The following is a 20,787-nucleotide window of genomic DNA, read 5'->3' as shown; positions in this document are numbered from 1 at the left end:
AAGTAAAAATAAATATTTACAAAACAATTTCTTTAATATTAAATATTTACAAAACTTTTGAGGATTAAAAAAAAAACTTTTTTCTATTTACGCAAAACTTTTTAATATAAGTAATAAAACGAACGTGTCTTTCTGAGTATGTTAATTGCAAAATATTAGAAACTGAAATTTTCAGACGCTAAACTTACTTGCACTTAATTTGTCTTTATGGAGAAGTAAGCAAATAGCAAGTATTTTTTTGAATTTTTTTAAATAAAAATAAAAATTATATAAAGATTTGTATCTTGTGATACTATACTTCATCTTTATAAAAATAAGTTATAAAAGATATGTGAATAAAACATTTTTTTTAAATCTCGATTGTTTATACTTGTGATTTTATTATGCATAAAAATTGCCTCGGTCTAGAAGCATTTCTCCTCCACTGACCACCTACATACATCGCACTTTAAATAAATATTGAATTGTATTAAAAACGCACAAAGAAAGATAAACACACACACACACTGTACATAAAAATTAATCTTTGTCGCAAAAAATCCGAACAAGTCAGTTATTTTATATTTGTTTCTGCCATAAAAAGTTTGGTTATAATAATTTTATTTTTCATTTCTGTTCAAGATATAGCTTGGTTTCAGTGATGATGTTCCTGCATGGACAGTTCAACCAACTCACAACTCAAGACAAACATGAGCTTGACACTATCGGGTATTTGCCTCTACTCAATGTACCAGCTCACGAAGACATCACGATGTGGACAGTTATGATGCAATACTTGAGAATTTCTAGCATTATAAATCCTGGTCAATCTACTGTCATCACTTTGAGCCAACAGCCGTATTGCAAAGCAAAGAAAATGCAGTGGGCAAATAGTGATGAATGAAAAACAATATTCTTACAACTTGGAAGCTTCCACATTGCCAAGAACGCACTTTGCAAACTCTGGTCTCCTTGAAGTATGGGCTGAAAGTGCCATCTTTGGTCAGAACACATCTCATATACAGAGCCATTCGAGCACACAAGCTCACATTTGAAGCTGTTTGGAAAATCCTCTGGCCAACATTCATCGAATGGCCAACATTCATTGAAATGGCAAAGGATCACCAAGTAGACAAAGATGCCCTCAAACATTATTAGTCCACGTCATAAAATCTTTGGTGACACACAACGAGCAAGATGTGGTCAGCAACAATGTCAAAGCACTGGTGGGTGCACCTGTTCAGTCTTGAATCATCAGATAATTGGAGGACTTCCAAGAGACACAACCATTGACTTCCAGATTTTGAGTGATGTACATCATGATGGTTTTCATCTTACTGCAGTTCTTGCGTGTAGAGAGAACCGGAAACTGGAGCCTGCATAAATGGTCCTTTGCTAAAATGTTACCCTGGTTTGCACAATATGACGATGCCAATTGCACCTGCTGGGAAGCAGTACCTTACTGATTGCATGATCTTAGAAACAAGCCACCCTGACGTCCACCAAGAGTTCATGAATGGAAACTTTGTGATCAGGACGACAAACAACACCTTCAATCAGCTGTCTACAGGTCTATGGATATGACATCTTTCAACACCAAACTCCAAGTGTTGGTTAGTTTGGCCACTCAAGATGTAGCTTCTCCTCAAATTACAGAATCTCTTTTGATAGCACATGCACAAGGACAAGAGAACTTGTTGGAATTTGTGGCTTCACGTTTCATCAAGAGGGATGTTAGACTTCATGAAAAACTCCGACAGTCGAAAAGGCCAACCCTGGAAAACATGTATGAAGTCTAGAGCAAAAATCTGGCTCTCAAGCAAAAGCCAATCAAAGCAGACCGAAACCTCTTCCAACACTTGCTTGTGTTTAAGGTAGCTAAATGTGAGGTTGACCTGAAGGAAATCCTCAGCTATGAACTTTCGCCAGTTCCACTTTCACTTGCAGACACCTCCAGAGTAATATGATCCACAAAGAAAACAGCTTTGGGCAACATTCTCCAGAAAAGTACAACTGTAGAGAAACAATTGCCAATAACAAACCTGAAAACTTGTGTGATTATCGATGGTCAGGTACTTGTCCAAGCAATTAGCAAGCCTGCAAATACCCACAATTTTGGAAAACTCACAGACCGTTTTTTCACCTCAGTCTTCAGTTACTTCAGTCAGTCGTGCTTCAGAGTTGATGTCATATTTGATTGTGACTTTTGGAGGATTCCATGACAGGATGGCTGCAGAATCATTCCATGGAACAGACGTCAATTCCCTAAAGTGTAACTAAGACGAAGCTGATGCCAGAATGCTGTTACATTGTAAATGTGTGACAGATCTTAGATTTGAGCGGCTGTTCATTAGTTCCAGAGACACAGATGTCCTTGTTCTCCTTGCCACTGATATAACCAGAGAGATCTGGTTCCAGGCAGGAACAGCGAAGCAACAGAGCTTTGTTGCTGTATACAATGTAGACCTTGATCCAGTTTTCTGCCACAACTTTCCCAGGTTGCACACCATATCAGGCTGTGACACCGTTAGCCAATTTTGTGGCATTGGCAACACTTTGAAAAACATTCACCAGTAATTATCCCTTACTGGATGGCTTGGGCACAGCACACAACTGGAACAAACTCTAATGTGGAGAACTTCATCTGCAGGCTATATTCCAACAATGAAAATGACACAATCAACAATGATGTGCATTTTAAAACGTTCCTCAAGGGTTCCAAAGATCCAAAGAAATTACCACCAACTTTGTCTTCCTTGAAGATTCACATTCAGCGAGCACATCACCAGTGTACAATTTGGCTCTCTTCACTGATCGCACAGCCAGACATATTTGCCTTGATTGGAAATGTATGGAACCAGGATGGCACAACTGGAAATATAACTCCTCATCTGATGAATGATAGACCATTGCCAGAGGTTTACAACAAACTCAAAAAATGCCAGTGCAAGAACAGTTAATCTCAAAGATGCAGTTGTAATCTGAAGGAAATGAGATGCACTGCCGGTTGTGGTTGTTCTGAGGGAACTCGTCAAAATCCTTTGAAATGTGTCCATGATGACTCAGACGAGATATTTTCAAGTTTTTTGTTGTTGTAGCATGAGAGCATCTTCAAAATTTCATGATCATAAATAGAAAGTTCAGTGATTTTGTTATAATTAAGCGTTTTCACAATGGTTTTTATATTTGATTTGACTACAAAGTAATGATAAATCATAATAATAAAATCATATTAAATGTATAAAAATATGGGAATCTATCTGAACTAATTATAATTAAGCGTTTTCACAATGGTTTTTATATTTGATTTGACTACAAAGTAATGATAAATCATAATAATAAAATCATATTAAATGTATAAAAATATGGGAATCTATCTGAACTAATTATAATTAAGCGTTTTCACAATGGTTTTTATATTTGATTTGACTACAAAGTAATGATAAATCATAATAATAAAATCATATTAAATGTATAAAAATATGGGAATCTGTCTGAACTAATTATAATTAAGCGTTTTCACAATGGTTTTTATATTTGATTTGACTACAAAGTAATGATAAATCATAATAATAAAATAATAAAATCATATTAAATGTATAAAAAATATGGGAATCTGTCTGAACTAATTATAATTAAGCGTTTTCACAATGGTTTTTATATTTGATTTCACTACAAAGTAATAATAAATCATAATAATAAAATCATATTAAATGTATAAAAAATATGGGAATCTGTCTGAACTAATTATAATTAAGCATTTTCACAATGGTTTTTATATTTGATTTGACTACAAAGTAATGATAAATCATAATAATAAAATCATATTAAATGTATAAAAAATATGGGAATCTGTCTGAACTAATTATAATTAAGCGTTTTCACAATGGTTTTTATATTTGATTTGACTACAAAGTAATGATAAATCATAATAATAAAATCATATTAAATGTATAAAAAATATTGGAATCTGTCTGAACTAATTATAATTAAGCGTTTTCACAATGGTTTTTATAGTTGATTTCACTACAAAGTAATGATAAATCATAATAATAAAATCATATTAAATGTATAAAAATATGGGAATCTATCTGAACTAATTATAATTAAGCGTTTTAACAATGGTTTTTATATTTGATTTGACTACAAAGTAATGATAAATCATAATAATAAAATCATATTAAATGTATAAAAATATGGGAATCTATCTGAACTAATTATAATTAAGCGTTTTAACAATGGTTTTTATATTTGATTTGACTACAAAGTAATGATAAATCATAATAATAAAATCATATTAAATGTATAAAAATATGGGAATCTATCTGAACTAATTATAATTAAGCGTTTTCACAATGGTTTTTATATTTGATTTGACTACAAAGTAATGATAAATCATAATAATAAAATCATATTAAATGTATAAAAATATGGGAATCTATCTGAACTAATTATAATTAAGCGTTTTCACAATGGTTTTTATATTTGATTTGACTACAAAGTAATGATAAATCATAATAATAAAATCATATTAAATGTATAAAAATATGGGAATCTATCTGAACTAATTATAATTAAGCGTTTTCACAATGGTTTTTATATTTGATTTGACTACAAAGTAATGATAAATCATAATAATAAAATCATATTAAATGTATAAAAATATGGGAATCTATCTGAACTAATTATAATTAAGCGTTTTCACAATGGTTTTTATATTTGATTTGACTACAAAGTAATGATAAATCATAATAATAAAATCATATTAAATGTATAAAAATATGGGAATCTATCTGAACTAATTATAATTAAGCGTTTTAACAATGGTTTTTATATTTGATTTGACTACAAAGTAATGATAAATCATAATAATAAAATAATATTAAATGTATAAAAATATGGGAATCTATCTGAACTAATTATAATTAAGCGTTTTCACAATGGTTTTTATATTTGATTTGACTACAAAGTAATGATAAATCATAATAATAAAATAATATTAAATGTATAAAAATATGGGAATCTATCTTAACTAATTATAATTAAGCGTTTTCACAATGGTTTTTATATTTGATTTGACTACAAAGTAATGATAAATCATAATAATAAAATCATATTAAATGTATAAAAATATGGGAATCTATCTGAACTAATTATAATTAAGCGTTTTCACAATGGTTTTTATATTTGATTTGACTACAAAGTAATGATAAATCATAATAATAAAATCATATTAAATGTATAAAAATATGGGAATCTATCTGAACTAATTATAATTAAGCGTTTTCACAATGGTTTTTATATTTGATTTGACTACAAAGTAATGATAAATCATAATAATAAAATAATATTAAATGTATAAAAATATGGGAATCTATCCGAACTAATTATAATTAAGCGTTTTCACAATGGTTTTTATATTTGATTTGACTACAAAGTAATGATAAATCATAATAATAAAATCATATTAAATGTATAAAAATATGGGAATCTATCTGAACTAATTATAATTAAGCGTTTTCACAATGGTTTTTATATTTGATTTGACTACAAAGTAATGATAAATCATAATAATAAAATCATATTAAATTTATAAAAATATGGGAATCTATCTGAACTAATTATAATTAAGCGTTTTCACAATGGTTTTTATATTTGATTTGACTACAAAGTAATGATAAATCATAATAATAAAATCATATTAAATGTATAAAAATATGGGAATCTATCTGAACTAATTATAATTAAGCGTTTTCACAATGGTTTTTATATTTGATTTGACTACAAAGTAATGATAAATCATAATAATAAAATAATATTAAATGTATAAAAATATGGGAATCTATCTTAACTAATTATAATTAAGCGTTTTCACAATGGTTTTTATATTTGATTTGACTACAAAGTAATGATAAATCATAATAATAAAATCATATTAAATGTATAAAAATATGGGAATCTATCTGAACTAATTATAATTAAGCGTTTTCACAATGGTTTTTATATTTGATTTGACTACAAAGTAATGATAAATCATAATAATAAAATCATATTAAATTTATAAAAATATGGGAATCTATCTGAACTAATTATAATTAAGCGTTTTCACAATGGTTTTTATATTTGATTTGACTACAAAGTAATAATAAATCATAATAATAAAATCATATTAAATGTATAAAAATATGGGAATCTATCTGAACTAATTATAATTAAGCGTTTTCACAATGGTTTTTATATTTGATTTGACTACAAAGTAATGATAAATCATAATAATAAAATAATATTAAATGTATAAAAATATGGGAATCTATCCGAACTAATTATAATTAAGCGTTTTCACAATGGTTTTTATATTTGATTTGACTACAAAGTAATGATAAATCATAATAATAAAATCATATTAAATGTATAAAAATATGGGAATCTATCTGAACTAATTATAATTAAGCGTTTTCACAATGGTTTTTATATTTGATTTGACTACAAAGTAATGATAAATCAAAATAATAAAATCATATTAAATGTATAAAAATATGGGAATCTATCTGAACTAATTATAATTAAGCGTTTTCACAATGGTTTTTATATTTGATTTGACTACAAAGTAATAATACATCATAATAATAAAATCATATTAAATGTATAAAAATATGGGAATCTATCTGAACTAATTATAATTAAGCGTTTTCACAATGGTTTTTATATTTGATTTGACTACAAAGTAATGATAAATCATAATAATAAAATAATATTAAATGTATAAAAATATGGGAATCTGTCTGAACTAATTATAATTAAGCGTTTTCACAATGGTTTTTATATTTGATTTGACTCCAAAGTAATGATAAATCATAATAATAAAATAATATTAAATGTATAAAAATATGGGAATCTATCCGAACTAATTATAATTAAGCGTTTTCACAATGGTTTTTATATTTGATTTGACTACAAAGTAATGATAAATCATAATAATAAAATCATATTAAATGTATAAAAATATCGGAATCTATCCGAACTAATTATAATTAAGCGTTTTCACAATGGTTTTTATATTTGATTTGACTACAAAGTAATAATACATCATAATAATAAAATCATATTAAATGTATAAAAATATGGGAATCTATCCGAACTAATTATAATTAAGCGTTTTCACAATGGTTTTTATATTTGATTTGACTACAAAGTAATGATAAATCATAATAATAAAATAATATTAAATGTATAAAAATATGGGAATCTATCCGAACTAATTATAATTAAGCGTTTTCACAATGGTTTTTATATTTGATTTGACTACAAAGTAATGATAAATCATAATAATAAAATCATATTAAATGTATAAAAATATGGGAATCTATCTGAACTAATTATAATTAAGCGTTTTCACAATGGTTTTTATATTTGATTTGACTACAAAGTAATGATAAATCATAATAATAAAATCATATTAAATGTATAAAAATATGGGAATCTATCCGAACTAATTATAATTAAGCGTTTTCACAATGGTTTTTATATTTGATTTGACTACAAAGTAATGATAAATCATAATAATAAAATAATATTAAATGTATAAAAATATGGGAATCTATCTGAACTAATTATAATTAAGCGTTTTCACAATGGTTTTTATATTTGATTTGACTACAACGTAATGATAAATCATAATAATAAAATAATAAAATCATATTAAATGTATAAAAATATGGGAATCTGTCTGAACTAATTATAATTAAGCGTTTTCACAATGGTTTTTATATTTGATTTGACTACAAAGTAATGATAAATCATAATAATAAAATCATATTAAATGTATAAAAATATGGGAATCTATCTGAACTAATTATAATTAAGCGTTTTCACAATGGTTTTTATATTTGATTTGACTATAAAGTAATGATAAATCATAATAATTATAATAATAATAAAATCATATTAAATGTATAAAAATATGGGAATCTATCTGAACTAATTATAATTAAGCGTTTTCACAATGGTTTTTATATTTGATTTGGCTGAAAAGTAATGATAAATCATAATAATAATAATAAAATCATATTAAATGTATAAAAATATGGGAATCTGTCCGAACTAATTATAATTAAGCGTTTTCACAATGGTTTTTATATTTGATTTGGCTGAAAAGTAATAATAAATCATAATAATAAAATGATAAAATCATATTAAATGTATAAAAATATGGGAATCTATCTGAACTAAGTTCACCATGCATCACATATGATAATATCTTCAACTACAGCAAATTTCATGAAATTATCTTAAGAACATACGATGATGTGTCATATTTTTATAACCATTTTTTCAAGCATGACACTCATTTTGGTTTTGCTCTAAAAATTTAATAAAAGTCTAATTCAATGGGCATCCACCCTTCCGTATGGATCACTTTAATAGTCTGAAATGAATGCTGGCTCCTTACATTCCGTACTCCCTAAAGTGATTTCTAGGGTCCTTTTCAGATTTTGACTCTAGCCTAAATTGAACTTTTTATATATTAAAAAAAAAAAAAGATTTTTTTTTAAACATAACATTTTATTAACAAAAACGAAATAATTTAATTTTTAAAAGAAAAAAGTAAATTTGGTATATCTTGTTGCCATTTTTTTTTTTTTGCATAAGTCCAACTCACCATTCACATTGGAAATGTCGACTTTTATAGGTTTTCAGGTATGCTTACAATGAACCCACAACCTCCTCTATATTAAAAACGGCTTTCGGAATAGACATGAATAGACATAGTCTTACTTTCATGTCCACATTCTAACCTTAGCTTTCAATATAAGAGGATTCATTTGTGTCAGGTGTGCAGGGCAGTAATTGATCTGAAGGAAGAAACGCCGCCATTACGGTGAGTAGGTCTTATGAGAAACGCGATCTCGTAGCAGCGAGGATTGGCAAGAGGTGAACTTGGCTGTAGGCAAATTCGTTGGCGTTTGCTGGCATAAAGATGATGGCAAGAGACTACTTGGCAGTGTTGTTATTGAGTTCAGAGATCAGTGAAGTTTTGAAGCAAATGTTTCTGTAACGAACTAACGAATTTGTGAAGAGTAGGTTTTCCTTCTTCGTCTTTCTTTACGGAAACGCGGACTTTGAGGTGATGTTGTCTTCACCGGAAACTGTATCCTTCTTACCGAGAACTCAATGTGTTGAAACTAAATTGTTTTGAGCAACCTGTTTTGGAGCTGAGGAGTCTCTCTCTTCCGGAAGTAGGCAGTACCAGGCCAACCCGTCCCCTTCCTATTGTTTATTCCTGATTTTATGTTACACAAAATAGACACCCCCAACCTCCCCATGTTAAGAACGGCTTTTGGAATAGACCCCCTCCCTCAACCTCCCCATGTTAAGAACGGCTTTCGGGATAGACACTCCCAACCTTGTCAGCATACCCAAAAACCAATAAAAGTTGACATGTCAAATGTGAACGGTCAGTTAGACATAATTTAAGTGTACTGAATTTAAAACGGAATGAAATTTAACTTTCCGTTCTATTTTTACAACAACCGTAAAACAGGGCATTCTCCGCAAGTTTTATCCTTTTTTTTTTTTTTTTAAGAGGAAAATAAAATTTTTGTGAGACCCAGTAGACGCACCCATCTTGACAATTTTAAGTATGAAGAGAGCGGCGCCAGGGGAGATAACTCCATCTTATTTTCGAAGTTTACCAAAATTTGACAAGTTTTTTTCAACATAATTTCTTTTGCACGATTGTTGGAGTATAATGGCGTCAGGACAACACGAGGACGGCCAATACATGCAGTTGATTCAACAACTAATAAATCTGCAAAGAGAAAACAATGAGCTTCACGGAGGGAGTGCCTCGAGTCGGTCTAACACCAAGAAACCAGACCGGCCACGTATCGAACATGGATTCACCGACGCAGACTGGGCGCTTTTCATCGACTCGTGGGCCCGATACAAACAAATGTGCGGCCTTACCGACCCCGTGGAAATCCGCAATGAACTAAGGACAGCCTGCTCAAATGAGGTAAATAGACTTTTATTTGACTTAGTTGGGCCTGGAACCCTCAATTCTGTCACAGAAGAACAACTCTTAAGGCATATACAGTTCATTGCGGTGAAAGGTCTACACCTGGAGGTGCATAGACATAAATTTCATAACATCAGACAACAGACGGGGGAGGGACCTGCACAGTTCTTAGCAAAGCTTCGGTCCCAGGCACGGTTTTGCAATTTCACGGTTCTGTGCCCCAACGAGAACTGCCGGCAAGCCGTAAACTATTCAGAGGACATGGTAGCTGGCCAACTCGTAGCTGGTCTGGCAAATGCGGAGTACCAGTGTAAATTGCTGGCCGAAGCAAATATTCTAACCACTGTGGAGCAGAAGCTTCACAGGCTGGTTAGTTTAGAAACTACAGAGACGTCTGCTCCTCAGTTGCAACGAGGCTCGGAGGGACACTCGACTTTTGGCCTACTAACAACCGAGAAAAAACCATCTCGGAAGGAGCAGCCGCTCAAAACCCCTCAGAATAGTCCTTGTGAAGGGTGTGGGAGGACCTCACACCCCAGTGGGTTAAAAGGGCGGAAGAACTGCCCGGCGAGGGGGCTAAAATGTTTTAATTGTGGCGTCACAGGCCACTTACAAAGAGTGTGCCGGAAACAGGAGAGGTCGACGGCGGAGTCAACAAACGATGCCACACGTCAATCAAATATTTTCGGCAGCAGAATGGAGGGGGCACCGGCATGTTACAATCAAAAAGGTAGAATAGCAGCAGTGCCACACTTTGCATGGAGCAGTGGTGGGTTCAGGAGAAGTCCCCCTGAGCCACCACCCTCATTAATGGTCGATGTGTCCCTGATACCAGAGTCCCAGGCTAAATTCGGGTGCGCTTTGGATAAGGGAGTAAGCCGTCGAAAACACCGCATCCAGGCCATTGCAGATACCGGTGCCCAGACGTGTTCGAGTGGCCCAGAAATATTGAAAATATTAGGGTGCACCAGCAGGATCCTGATACCTACCACCCACAGGATACGGGGAATCACAGACGAACCCCTAGATATCAAGGGGGTGGTCCTGACTCAGATTAAGCTCGGTCAGAAGGAAACGCGACAAGTGGTCTACGTTTCAGAAAACACGTCAGGATTCTACTTGTCAGAATCGGCCCTCAAAGACCTAGGAGTAATCAATCGCGACTTCCCGCATCGAGTATCAAAAGCCGATTTATCGGCTTCAGAAAGTGGGACAGCACCGTGTGGATGTCCGAAAAGAGAATCCGTCCCGGACAAGCCAGCGAGGATCCCGTTTACCCCCACTGGAGATAATAGGGAACGGTTAGAGAAGTGGTTACGTGAACACTTTAAGTCCAGCGCATTCAACACCTGCCCCCATCAACCGTTACAAGTCATGGTAGGGAGGCCGCTGGATATAACTTTTACCCCGGGGGCGAAACCATCGGCCATACACACACCCATTCCAGTCCCTCATCACTGGAAGAAAAGGGTAAAGGATGATTTGGATCGAGATGTTGCGTTGGGTATTATCGAACCGGTACCAGCAGGCACACCTACGATCTGGTGTTCGAGGATGGTAGTCGCTCCAAAGAAAGACGGGTCACCAAGAAGGACGGTAGACCTACAAAAATTGAATGCAGCAACGATGAGAGAGACTCATCACACACCGTCCCCTTTTAATCAGGTGTCCGTGGTGCCTGCCCAAACCAAAAAGACTGTCTTGGACGTATGGAATGGGTACCATAGTCTGCCACTCTCCCCAAAAGCCCGGGACGCGACCACGTTCATAACGGAATGGGGTCGTTATCGGTATCTCAGGGCTCCCCAGGGTTTTCACGCATCCGGGGACCGGTACACGTGCCGGTTCGATGACATGCCTCGAAAGACCCAGTGCATAGACGACACACTCCTATGAGACAGGTCCTTAGAATTGGCTTTCTGGCATACTGTGGACTATATTACCCATTGTGGTAAAAGTGGGATAGTCTTTAACCCTGACAGATTTCAATTTGCTGACGATGAAGTTGAATTTGCCGGCTTTGTGATAACCTCGGACGGCGTGAAGCCAACTAAAAAAATGACGGAGGCTATTCTCAATTTCCCGACCCCAACGAGCATTACTGGTATCAGGTCCTGGTTTGGTTTAGTTAACCAGGTGTCGTATACATTTGCACAGGCCGATATAATGGCCCCTTTTCGAGAGTTGCTGCGGACAAAGAACCGTAAATTTTACTGGGATGACACATTGAATAGACTTTTCGAAGAGTCGAAGAGGAATATCGTTCAGAAAATCAAAGAAGGGGTGAAAACCTTCGATATGAACAGAGCGACCTGCCTTTCAACTGACTTCAGTAAGGTTGGCATTGGGTATTTTCTGTTCCAGAAGCACTGCCAATGCCCAACGGAATTAGGTCCCAACTGTGGTAAGGACCACTGGAAGATGATTTTGGCCGGGTCTCGCTTCACGAAAGATGCAGAATCTCGTTATTCCCCTATAGAGGGGGAGGCTCTAGCGCTGATTTATGGCTTGGAGTCTTGTAGGATGTTCATCCTGGGATCCCCAGACCTATTGGTCACCGTGGACCACCAGCCCCTAGTGAAAATTTTCTCGGATCAGATCCTGGAGAATATAAAAAATCCCTGCCTGTTCTCATTCAAGGAGCGGTCGTTGATGTACAGGTTCCAGATTAAGCATGTTCCCGGGAAACTCAACGCAGCACCGGACTGCACATCCCGATACCCGGCGCCGTCAAGACACAGCAGACTAAAGGGCACTGACACTTCCCAGCAAATCGAGGGGAGTATACAAGCATCCATCATAGCTGCATACGCACATGACCCCAAGTTCCGAGCGATCACCTGGGATAGGATAGTCGCAGCTGCAGCCACCGATGAGGAGTGCCGAACGTTGGCGTCATACATTCAAGACGGGTTCCCAAGGTCACGCCACGAACTACCACCAGAAATCCGGCAATTCTGGCCGATGGCAGACCAACTATATTGTCTGGAAGGGGTACCCATAAAAGAGGACAAAATTTTGATACCAAAACGGCTTAGAGCCGAGGTGTTAGAGGCATTACACTCCGCCCATCAAGGGGCGAATGGTATGTTGGCTAACGCCAGACAACGGTTATTTTGGCCTGGTTTAGACGCCAGCATCCGACAAACAAGGGCGCAATGTCGGAGTTGCAATTCAATCGCCCCATCCCAGCCTAGGGAACCACTAATGCCACCCATAAACCCGGAGTTCCCATTTCAAAAGACAGTCACTGACTTGCTAGATATGCACGGGAAAAGTTACATGGTATACGCGGACCGATATACCAGTTGGATTGAGGTCACACCACTACCATCAGGAAGGGCTACAGCGGTGTGTAACGCCCTGAGGGTTTGGTTTTGCACGTATGGTGCGCCGGAGGAAATATCATCCGATGGAGGGCCACCATTCGATTCACTAGAATACAAATCGTTCCTAGAAGACTGGGGCGTAAAAAGGCGCATATCATCTGCACATTACCCCCAGAGTAATGGCCGAGCTGAACTGGCCGTAAAAACGACCAAAAGAATGCTGATGGACTGCGTTGATGGCTATGGACACCTACATCATGATCGGGCAGCACGGGCGATGATGACTCATAGGAATACGCCCAGTCAGGACCTTGGATTGTCGCCGGTGGAAATGCTATATGGTCAAACAGTAAGGGGCCATCTCCCCGCACTTCGCAAAAAATACTGCATCCACAAGCGTTGGACGGAGACCAGAGATTTGAGAGAGAGGGCGATGGCGAAAAGGCACGTACTTAACAAAGAACAGTACGACATACACAGCCGCCCCCTCCAACAGCTCCGAGTCGGCGAGTCTGTGCAGGTGCAGAATCAGGAGGGACCAAATTCACGACGATGGGCGAAAACTGGGAGAGTCGTCGAGACAATGGGTAACAGGCAGTACAGGATACGGTTGGATGGTAGCGGCAGGATCACATTACGCAATCGCTGTTTCCTCAGGAAAATCAAACCGGTCATGGATACGCCGGAGTATCCACCCACTCAACAACCCCATCAACCACCTCCCCAAACACCAAGAAGGGAGGACAGCAAACCATCGTGCAACATGCATGAGATGATGGAGGTGGAAGAAGCTGATTGTGACACATCAGAAACAGATATGGAGGTGGACCAAGATCCGATCAACCACAAGCCAATGCAGACGAGTCCGGTCCCACGACGCAGCATGAGGGTAACACGAGCACCAAGGCCACTTTCCCCTCAAATGCAAGGACCAACTCACTACTACACGGAATTCTCCAGTCACATGACCACAAAACGACGGTAGTGTGGTCACATGGTGGGGGGAGGGCATGTAGAGAATAGGAACGACCATTAAGACGGGACGCACAAAAGAGTGACACTGTCGTCTGATTAGTAGTATATATAGAGCACGCACGCACCGGGAGAAGAACGACAACTACGACGACAATCGACTCAGAAACCTTACAAAAGTGTTGTGTAATTATTAAAAAAAAATATCTTCAGTTGCGCTTGTGTTTTATTTCTTCAATTTAGTATAATTTTAGAATTGTCCATGAAAAAAGTACTATTTCATCAGTTGTGGTTCATTTTATTTTTATTTTAGATGAAATAAAGAGCATTTAAAACTACTAAAAACTACTAAAAAATAATGAGCCATGTAGGTAGAAAAGTAACTTTTATTGATAATGGTAACCAGAATTTAAATCATTGTGAATTTATTCAAATGGTCCTTTGGAAAAGAAATATGTAAAATAAAGTGGTGCTTACGCACTTATGTTACCATGCTATCTTTTAAATAGTATTTTTAAGTTAAATTCAAGTTTTGCAATATCTTTTTATTAAATTGTTAAGTGAAAGTACAGAATAGTTACAAAACACCCGCTAGTTCGGTAACATAAGTGCACGCAACTGAAAATAAAATGACTTTTTTTATATAGATACACATTTAAATCATTGCAAATTTATTTAAACGGTCCTTTATCTCGCTAAGTCACCACCCCTCCAAAAATATATAATAAAATGATTATATATATATATATATATCCAAGTTTTATGATATTTTGTTTGTTTATTAAATTGTTAGGTGAAAGTACAGAATAGTTATAAAACACTCGCCAGCCCGGTAACATAAGTGCATAATTATCAATAAAGTGACTTTTAATATCGTATTCAACTAAATCCATAAAAAGCGGCACTTGAATGAACGGTTTATTTTATTCTCGCTACACCGTAATCATGTAATTAAAATTTTAGTAGACAAAAAATTCAAAATGGTCAGGAGGACCAAACTTTTTTTTTTTTATTCGACTGTTTTTCAGAATGGTTTTATTTTTAATGACATCTGTTATAATAAAATATAGATTTTGAATGCAGTTTATATTAAAAGAAACTAGACTTTACTTTGAAATGTTTATTTTAAAAAATAATTTTATTTTAATAAATATTGTTTTTTTACAAATATATAAATGAGTCATTATCTTTTTCATATACAATCTGTTATAATAAAAAAAATTTTCTTCTTTTATATAGGTATTTGGTACTTATCCAGAACCTGGCTGAAATTCGCGTCAGTATTTTCCGTTAGCAGACGACAAACTGAAAGTCATTGCTAAAAGATTTTTTAATCGAATATGAATTACAGCACAATGTGTGCAGTAAAAAAACCTCTTCGACGTATAGATTTAGCGACAACAAATATCAACAGAAAACCTTTATAAAGTATTAAAAAAAAAAAAAATGAATTCCTCCTTCCCACATAAGTGTTAAAAAAAAGGGTACTTGTACAGTTTAGTCAAGACATTAAAGAATGAAAATATCGAAAAAAGTTTAAATTGTATGTATCCGTTATGGAATGAAGTTCTCCGAAAAAAAATTTAACTTGATTTCATCAAGTAGTTTTTTTTTTTTTTTACAGCGGAAAAACACGTTTTTATGAGAGCGTGTTGAAGGCAGCCATCTTAGATTTAAAAAAAAATTTGTTTGAATTTTAGAAATGCCAAAGGGAGATAACTCCAGTTAAAGCGCTGACACCCCTTCCCATCTTTAATACTAGCTTTTCTTCCTAAAAATCGAACATTTTGCTCGGTATCATAACAAATTGTTTTTTCACTGTAAAAAAAAAAAAAACTACTTGATGAAATTAAATGAAATTTTTTTTCGGAGAACTTCATCCCATAACGGATACATACAATTTAAATTTTTTTCTATATTTTCATTTTTTAATGTCTTGACTAAACTGTACAAGTACAAAAAACTTTTTGCAATTAATATTTTTCTGTTCGGAAAAAAAAATCTTGTTTGTTACAAGAATTGTTTAAATTAAATTAATACTTCTGAATAAAATATTTGTTTTCTTTGATAATACCTAAGTGTTTTCTTTCTTTTATTTTTGTTTTGTAATAATAACATAAAAAGTGTTAAAACTAAAATATTTCTTAAAATAAATATATGGTTTCGTTTTTCCTGTCTTAACTCCGTGATCAAGTTTATTTTTTTAAAACAAGAGTTAAAAATAATTTTTAAAATATCTCCTGCAAGAACAGTCATACAATGTGTTTTCAATCGATATTTATTCAATAAGGGACACGTTTTCCGGGCACCGTTGAAACATCTTTGACAATCTTCGGTTAGGCTTTGCCTGGTTGCTTACGTAATCATGTCAGAAAGTGTCGATGTGAAGTTGGGTCACATTCTGAATATATACTTTTCTAACAAAAACTAGGATAAATATTCAGATTATTTACAACAGAACACCGACCACTCTAATTTGTTTTTTTTAAGGGTAATCAAGGTCACTGACAACGAATCTAATAATCAAACCCGGGGCAAATTTACCATTTGCATGGTATTAACCCCTGAATCCACAAACTACTTTCCGCTATTTTAAGCTTCCGTTTACGCTATGCGTGCGCGGCAGCATTAATGACGTGGGCCGGGATCAAAGTGTAGTATCTGTTCCGGCAGATACTGGAAGCAAAGACCATATGTGGGGGCAACTCCACATATAAGTTATTGGTCAATGTAGGGGAAACCCTTCATACCAATTGTCACGATCCAGCTCCCCTACTCCCCAGGGAGCTAGTCCCCATTTCCCCTTCACTCTCCACATTAAAAAACGGCCTTGTGCCTAATTTGCTCAGTGGGGAAGCAAATAAAAAGGTAAAAAGGTAAATGACGGTTGTTGAATGTGCCTTCACATACATAACTGCCTTTTCACAAATCTTTTGTGGAATATTTAAACTTATACGAAAAAGAAGAAAAGCACACCAAATGGGGGGAGGGGTAATATCGGAAAGACTTTTTTTTTTGTTTCAGGACAGAATTTAAAAAAAAAATTTTTTTTAATTATAGAACTTGTGTGGCTTAACAGGTGTTTCTGCAGTTTAATTAACCGTGTTTCCGTAAGTAACGCACCAACATTTACCGATTAGAACACCAGCACGCCCCAACACCCCCGCCTCCTCCCCCAATGTAAACAGAAAGCAGTAAAATTTAAAAATGGTAAAATGTATTCAAATCTATAAATGTCGGCGCGTTACTTACGGAAAAACGGTTAATTAAACTGCAGGAATACCTGTTAAGCCACACAAGTTCTATAATTGAATCCCCCTCCCGCAAAAAAAAAAACAAAAAAAAACGAAAAACAAAAATGTTTGGTGCTTATATTTTTGTAAACCGCATTAAAAACTATGTAAGACAAAAAAAAAAAAAAAAATCAACATGGCTGCCACATGCAGTTTTGTAGACCAAGTAGCAGCCTTGACCAAAAACCAAAATCGAGTGAAATAAAATGAATCGATGGAATTTCGGTGAATCTGTTTAGTTCATATCTTTAGGAATTTATGCAGAGAGAGCGAATGGTACAAATAAACTTGGTGAAATCCATTGCTGCATCACGTGAATTGGCGAACCTAAATGAGAATCCCCCCCCCTATAATTTTAACCGGTATTCTGCAGTTGGTATTTTTTTACAACCTAACCCAGTGTAGTATAAACACCCGTAACCTACCAATGTTAAGAACGGTTTTCGGAATAAATACCCTTAACTTCGAAAGCTATATTGCATACTAAAACATGCTATAAAAATTATACTAGCAGTTCAGCCCGGCTTTGCTCAGACCCTATGTACTGTTCATAACTTTATGTGTATATGTGTGTATATATATATATATATATATATATATATATATAGTAAAAGGTTTGACTCATGTCCAAGTAACCTACATCTAAAATTTCAAGTGTTTAGACCCAAAATTGGCAGAGGAGTTTGGTAGAGTCTGCAAAGGTCAACTCTTTCAACTTTGACCTCTTGGCAACCAAATTTTCGCCTAAAACCTAATAAAAAAGCTTATTGCATGTCTGAATACTCTTTATGTAAAATTTAAAATGTTTAGACCTAAATTTGGCTGAATAGTTTGCTAGAGACCACAAAAGTCAAATCTTTTGAACTTTGATCCGTTAGCAGTTAAATTTTTGGCCAAAAACCGATTAAAAAGTTTGCTCTATGTCTGAATACACTTTATGTAAAATTTCAAATGTTTAGATGAAAAATTAGCTGAGTAATTTGGTAGCGACCGTAGAGGTCAATTCTTTAAAACTTGGACCCTAATTTTTACCCCTTAACATTTATTATTTTGGGCTCAAATCAAATTAAAAAGTTTGATCCATGTCCAAGTAACCTATATTTAAAATTTCAAGTGTTTAGACCCAAAATTGGTGGAGGAGTTTGGTAGAGTTTTTAAAGGTCAAATCGTTGAATTTTGACCCCTTGACAGCAAAATGTCTGGGCGAAAACGGCTTAAAAAGATTTTCCCAAATCTCAATACCCTTTATGTCAAATCTCAAGTCTGAAAATTGACAGAGTAGTTTGGTAGGGAAATGTACAGAGAGAGAGAGAGAGAGAGAGACACGCACACAGAGACAATTTCACTTTTATAGATATATAGATAAGTAAAAATAAAAGTTGCTTAAATTGTCATGAAATGCACGTGATGCCGCATGGATTTCGCTGAATTTATTTGTGCCACTCCACATAAATTCATAAAAATACGAACTAAACAGATTCACTGAAGTTCCGTCGATTTGTTTCACTTCACTTGATCTTTGGTTTTTTATCGCAAGGTCAAGGCTGCTTCTTGGTCTACGAAATTGCAAGTGATAGCCATGTTGATTTTTTACTCATTCAATGTTTACGCATTTTAAGCGTGCATTTCTTGAGTTTCAGTGGGTTAAATAAATTAACTTTTTGTACAAAATGACTCTTCATGTAAGCGCTTTTCAACATTTTTGCTGGAACGGAACCCCATGGAAACATTCCACTGGCTCATGGAACCCCTATGCAATAATTTAGTCGTCTTATGCAAGAAAAAAAAACAGCATTTAAAAAATAAAATGAATTAAAAATACTCTTATCATTTTTATTGTGCTTCTTTTGGTGTTGATTGTAGAATCTATCTATCTATAAAAGTGAAAGTGTCTGTCTGTCTGTCTACATTTCCCTACACAATAACTGTGAATTTTCAGTCTACAGACTCAAAATTTAATATACAGGGTATGGAGATTTGGGAAGATCTTTGTAATCAGTTTTCGGCCAGAAATTTGGCTGTTAAGGGGTCAAAGTTCAACGATTTGACCTTTGAAAACTCTACCAAACTCCTCCGCCAATTTTGGGTATAAACACTTGAAATTTTAGATATAGGTTCCTTGGACATGGATCTAACTTAATAACTTAATTTGAGCCCAAAACAATAAATGTTAAGGGGTCATAATAGGGGTCAAAGTTTAAGAAAATAGACCTCCGCTGTCTCTACTAAATTACTCAGACAATTTCTGGTCTAAAAATTTGAAGTTTTACTTAAAGGGTATTCAGATATAGAGCAAGTTTTTTAATCGGTTTGAGTCAAAAATTTGAACTACCATTATATAAATGTATGTATGTATGTTTGTATGTCTGCCTAAAACTTTCGACAGAGGCAATGGATTTTCACAAGATCATTATCGTTTTGAAGTTCGACCCGTCAGACGACAAATACCGAAAAATTGGCTAAAAGCATTAATTTCTTCACCCTTAACTGGGCACTTTTCTCCAGGAAGGGGTCGCTTTTTTCACCAATATTTTTGAAAGTCATCCCCTCTTTTCGATTGTCTAGCCTTACGGACTTGAGATTTGACATAAGGGATATTGAGATTTGGGAAAATCTTTTTAATTGGTTTTTGGCACAGAAATTTGGCTGTTAAGGGGTCAAAGTTCAACGATTTGACCTTTGAAAACTCTACCAAACTCCTCTGCCAATTTTGGGTCTAAACACTTGAAATTGTAAATGTAGTAGGTTACTTGGACATGGATCAAACTTTTTAATTTGATTTGAGCCCAAAACAATAAATGTTAAGGAATCAAAATTGGGGTCAAAGTTTTAAAAAATTTGACCTCTGCGGCCTCTACTCTTACTCAGCCAATTTCTGGTCTAAACATTTGAAATTTTACATAAAGTGTATTCAGACATAAGGCAAGCTTTTTAATCAGTTTTTGGCCGAAAATTTGACTACCAAACAATCAAAGTTCAAAAGAGTTTACCTTTGCGGTCTTTAGCCAATTCAGCCAATTTTAGATCTAAACATTTGAAATTTTACATAAAGGGTATTCAGACACTCAGCAAACTTTTTAATCAGTTTTGGGACGAAAATTTGGCTGGCAAGAGGTCAAAATTGAAAGAGTTGAACTTTGCAAACTCTACCAAACTCCTCTGTCAATTTTGGGTCTTAACACTTGAAATTTTAGAT

General features: G+C 34.5%; 2 protein-coding genes across 2 annotated transcripts in view; one reads left to right on the top strand and one right to left on the bottom strand.

Moving 5' to 3' along the window:
• LOC145252585 (mitochondrial potassium channel-like) overlaps nucleotides 1–20,787 on the top strand; it is a 388,073-nt gene that overhangs the window by 134,451 nt on the left and 232,835 nt on the right. The gene's annotated exons all lie outside the window — the stretch shown is intronic.
• LOC145252584 (protein mono-ADP-ribosyltransferase PARP15-like) overlaps nucleotides 1–20,787 on the bottom strand; it is a 93,553-nt gene that overhangs the window by 17,569 nt on the left and 55,197 nt on the right. The window lies entirely within an intron of this gene.

Source organism: Euprymna scolopes, chromosome 29 (assembly GCF_053919585.1).
Source record: "Euprymna scolopes isolate OS-2025 chromosome 29, ASM5391958v1, whole genome shotgun sequence".
NCBI classification, from domain to species: Eukaryota; Metazoa; Mollusca; class Cephalopoda; order Sepiida; family Sepiolidae; genus Euprymna; species Euprymna scolopes.
This window is presented reverse-complemented; position numbering and strand designations above follow the sequence as displayed.